The sequence below is a fragment of the Gossypium raimondii genome, chromosome 12, assembly GCF_025698545.1.
Source record: "Gossypium raimondii isolate GPD5lz chromosome 12, ASM2569854v1, whole genome shotgun sequence".
Lineage (NCBI taxonomy): Eukaryota > Viridiplantae > Streptophyta > Magnoliopsida > Malvales > Malvaceae > Gossypium > Gossypium raimondii.
Window position 1 is genome coordinate 18,172,592 of NC_068576.1, and position 4,769 is coordinate 18,177,360.

The 4,769-nt window shown below is 35.6% G+C and overlaps 1 non-coding gene across 1 annotated transcript; it reads left to right on the plus strand.

Annotated features, from left to right (window-relative positions):
• Positions 1–2,864: 2,864 nt before the first annotated feature.
• LOC128035663 (small nucleolar RNA R71) lies at positions 2,865–2,971 on the plus strand. The gene has a single exon (XR_008192215.1). It is a non-coding gene; the product is annotated as a small nucleolar RNA R71 (small nucleolar RNA).
• The last annotated feature ends 1,798 nt before the right edge of the window (positions 2,972–4,769 follow it).

The following is a 4,769-nucleotide window of genomic DNA, read 5'->3' on the forward strand; positions in this document are numbered from 1 at the left end:
TTTGAATAAAACAAGGTCAGTAATAGTTTAAAATGACCAAAATACCTTGAGGTTTAAATACTTAGAAAAAGTTTAAAAATGGTTCACAAATTGCTTCCGCATTAATAAATGATAGTTAATTAGTCATAAATGAGGTGTTATAAGGTTGGGGTGTGTGTTGAGTGGTCGCTAGCTGGAGAGTCGCATCGGTGGGTAATGTAATGCTTCGAATTCGGGTCGGCCCTTCCCGGTCAGGTTTGGGGTGTCACAGCAACAACCTATGGTCCAGTTTCGCTAGTTCTTCTAGATTTTCTCGATGACATTTTTTGTAAATTACAACTAAAAGAACTAACCAAATCAAGCAATATATTCCGAAATCAACAAGGACAATGCAACAGAATAGTAAAGTTAGGAGCCCTTAACCTCGGTTTGGAAGTTTGTGATTCCTTGCAAACACTTGTTGCAATTTGCTCATTAATGTGGAGTATTTAACTTGCACCAAATGAAAACACAAAGAAAAGGGAAAAAATTGTAGCATAATAAGGAAATTAGAAAAGGGATTTTAAGGGTTTGGAGAGGTTTTTGAGCAAGTTTGAGGCTAATGAGAGTTTAAAACTGATTAGAAGAGTTTTTAGTTTAGAATATTTTGTGTTTTTAAGTTAAAAATTGAGTTAAAAAAGGGTTAAGTTGTTAGGTTGTGCAATGGGCCGGGTTGACCATGCAGAAAAATTGCAACGATGTCGTGACATAGAGGTTCCATACTGCAACACCCCTGGTAGACTACCAATGTCGCGATACACCTTGCAAATTTTGGATTCTGGGGTAAACTGACTTTGTCGCGACTTTGAGCTGAGTTGCTTGATTTTATGAACCTGTGAGTTGTATTGCGACATGGAGGTTCCGTGTTGCGACACCAGCTCTGTTTCGACCCCTTTTCTCAAATTTCAAAATGTTCAAACTAAATTTTTAATTAGTTTTAGTAAAATTTAATTCCTAGATTATTTGTAAGTCTATTAAAATACAATAATATACAAAATTTTATCAAAATTTAAAAATATGTCAAGTATTGTTGTCGGATTCGTTCGTCAAATCTGTTAGCGCGTACACGAATGCGTTTTTGGTTATTTTCCTGTCCGTACTGGTCCAACATCCATCATGCCACTCCACCTTTCTTTGTTTGTCCCTTTCCTTAAATTTGCTCTTTCGACCTGCACTTATCATAGAAAATACCTTTCCAGGTTCAAGGTAATTAGGGATTGTTACAGATATTTTAAAGTATTATTTCCCTAATTTTTCCCTACTTCCCTCATTCTGTTGGTGACCACATTTGAAAATTTCAGTCTCACCATTGATTTTTATAATTAGCTCATTTTTTTCTATGTCAATGGTGGACCTTGACGTGGCTAAAATTGGTCTACCTAACAGAATAAATATCTCACAGTCTTCTTTAGAATCTAGAATTACAAGATTGACCAGAATGATAAAGTTAAGCATTTTAACCAACACATCTTGAAGTACTCATTTCAATTGTACCGAAGACCTATCATTTAATTATAGTGTAATATGCATATTTTTAAGTTCTCTTAACTCGAGTTTTTCATATATCGATGAAGGCATTAAGTTGATAATGGCTCCTATATCACACAGAGCCTTACTAAAGTGAATATCCCCTATCTCTATATGAATTGTAAAACTCCCCGGGTCTTTTAGTTTTGGAGGAATTAGTTTAGAGATTATTGCACTATATGATGCATCTATGTTAACTTGCTCTCTTGTTTTAATTTTTCTATGCCTAAACATGACTTCTTTTAATTATTTGGTGTACTTAGGAACTTTTTCAATTAATTCAATTAAAGGTAAGTTAATATTTAGCAATTTGAATAAGTTCAGAAAACTTACAAATTCTATTTCATCCCATCTTCACTTATCCTCTAATCGTGAGGGGAATGGTACCTTGGTTAGTGCGGGTTCTCTGTTAGGCTCAGCTACTGGCTCGACTACCTTTTTTGGTTCAAGTTCGACATCAACATTTTGAGGGCCTTCTTCTTAAAGATCATCGATATCCTCTTTTTTTTCCTCTTCATTTGGGTTCTTTAGGCTACTTATTACTTTACCCGAGCGGAGCACAATCGCTTTCACATGTTCATTCCTTTCTCCTCAAGGATTATTCTCAGTATTGCTTGGGATCCTTGTGCCTATTTTCCTTTTAATATCTCTCATCATACTCATCAACTAGCTCATCTGATCTTCAAGTTTAGTCAATGTTTTAGTTGTTTGAATGCATTCAGATTGCACTTGTTTCACTTTTGTCCTCATTGATTGCGTCTCTCCCCCAAATTCGATCTAGGCATTGACAACATATGGTATGGTCATCCGGGTTGGCCATTTCCTAAGGCTTCTACAAATATGGAGGTTGGTAAGTAGTATTTTTAACAGAGTTAGAACTGTTACCTCTTCCTTGGTTTTTGCCCCATCTTAGGTTTGGGTGATCTCTCCAGTCGAGATTGTAGGTATATAAATAAGTATTTCCACTCCTATTCCCAATGTAATTCAAGTTCTCAGTCGGACTATCAAAATATTGGCTAAGAGGTTTATCTCCGCCAAATATTGAAGATGCACTAGATGTGGACTCTATTCAGTTGAGTCAATCCAAAATTTGTTGATACTTGTAATCTTCCTGAACAACTTTTACAGCAGATGGTCTCTTACCATAAGTACACCTTTTATTTGGCCACTGGTAGGAATTAATTGTCATGTTCTCTATAAGATCATATAAATCCTCGTATGATTCATGCACCAAGGATCCTCTTGCGGCTCCATCTAGTCTTGATCATGCGTGTGCATCCAAACCGTTATAAAACATCTACAAGCTCAACCATTCGAGTAAACCATGATGTGGATATCATTGGATCAACATCTTAAAATGTTCCCAAGCTTCGTGAAAGCCTTCTCCTTCTAATTGCTTGAATGTAGAGACCTCCTTCCTTAGTTGGACTATTTTGCTGATAGAAAATAACTTGTGTAGAAACTTCTTCACAAGTTTGTCCCATGTCGCGATAGATCCTAGTGCCTGCGAGCCTAACCAAGAAAAGACGTTATCGATTAATGAGAAAGGGAACAACCGAAGATAAATAGCTTCATTAGTGACCCCATTGAATTTAAATGTGTCACAAAGTTGGAGAAATTGTTTTAAGTGTTGGTTTGGATCCTCTATCATGGTTCCTTTAAACTGTAGATTGTTCTGGATTATCTGGACCATGGCCAATTTAATGTCAAATTTTTTTACTGTAATAGATGGCCTACCAATACTGCCTTGTACCTTATCCAGATTAGGTAACGCATAATATCTAAACGTTCGCTCTTCTCGTGCCATCGGTGGGTTTAACGGTAGTTGTGGTGGTAAGTCTGGTATGTTAGCTTCATCCGATTCGTCGAACAATGGATTTTCTCATGGTGGGTTGCCCACAGTAGGTGGTTGATTTTGCATCTGCTATTGCTGTTGTCGATGGTTCCCACGAATTAGTCTTTCTGGATTAGTGGGCAGCTTTATAGGTGTGACCCTAGTTCGAGTCATACACTGAAACACAAAGAAAATAAAAAAGTTAGTAAAAATTAAATAAAAATTGTATCTATAATTTAAAATTTTCCTAACTATTCTATAAGAAGAAAACTTAAAACTAATTTAGTAGTTTTGCCTCCCCGACAACAATGCCAACAACTTGATCTCCACCCAACATACCAACGTCGAGAGTATGAATACTACTACTAAAAATATAGAATTGAGGCAGAGTCTGCAAGTATACAGGCCAGGTTGTAATAATGTTTTTACACGAAGTCAGTAAGCACTCTGAGGACATACCCAAGAGAGGAGAGTACTAAATTAATATTAACTTAAACGTAAATAGATCTAATTAGTAATTTAAATAAATTATAGTACGACGAAACATAAAAGAAAATGAATTGGTTTTATAAGAAAACTAAGTAAACATGGAAAAAATAATAAAACTGGAGAATTGATATGCTGACTCAATCAAATCTAAGCATGGGTGATTAGCTCACTTCGATGGTCATAAGTAACTCCTATTTTGGGTTCTACTCAATCAACTAGTAGCTAACCTAGCAAGATCTCTTGATCTTTCACTAAACTAACGGGTCAGCAAAAACTACTTATCTCTCAACCTCGCAGTCCAAACCGAATTGGGGTAAAGGGTTCACTGATAGGCAATACCAATTTTGGGTTAATTCCCACCTAGATAACTTTCTAAAGTTGTCAGCCTAGGGTTTAAGTTCTTCTTATCCCAAACAATTGATCCACTAAGAAACCTTAATTAGATATTAATTAATCACACATCCACTGGTTAATTCCCCATAAGAGGATTAGTTCCTTATGGATCCCATTAACAATATAATGACAAAGGAAGTAAACATAAAGAACGAACGAAGAGTAAAAGTTTAAGAAGAATCCTGAATTGTATTTAAATGAAATGCAGAAATATACAAGAGTTGCTTTGAATCAACAAGTCAAATTCTCTGAAGAACATTAATGAAAAATAAACTGAAAATAAATCCTAACTACAAAATAAAACTAAAATAAAAACTAAACTAAAAGGAAAATTCTAAGTTATAGAAAAGATGATCTTTCAAGTGTTTAATGAGCCTATTTATAATATTAGGGTTGGTCGTCGTTCTTAGCCCTAGTTCGGCTGATGTTTTTACGTTAAAATACATAGTGTAGACCAAAATGCCCTCAGCTCATTAATGCTTCACATACAGGGCCAATCTCGTGACAT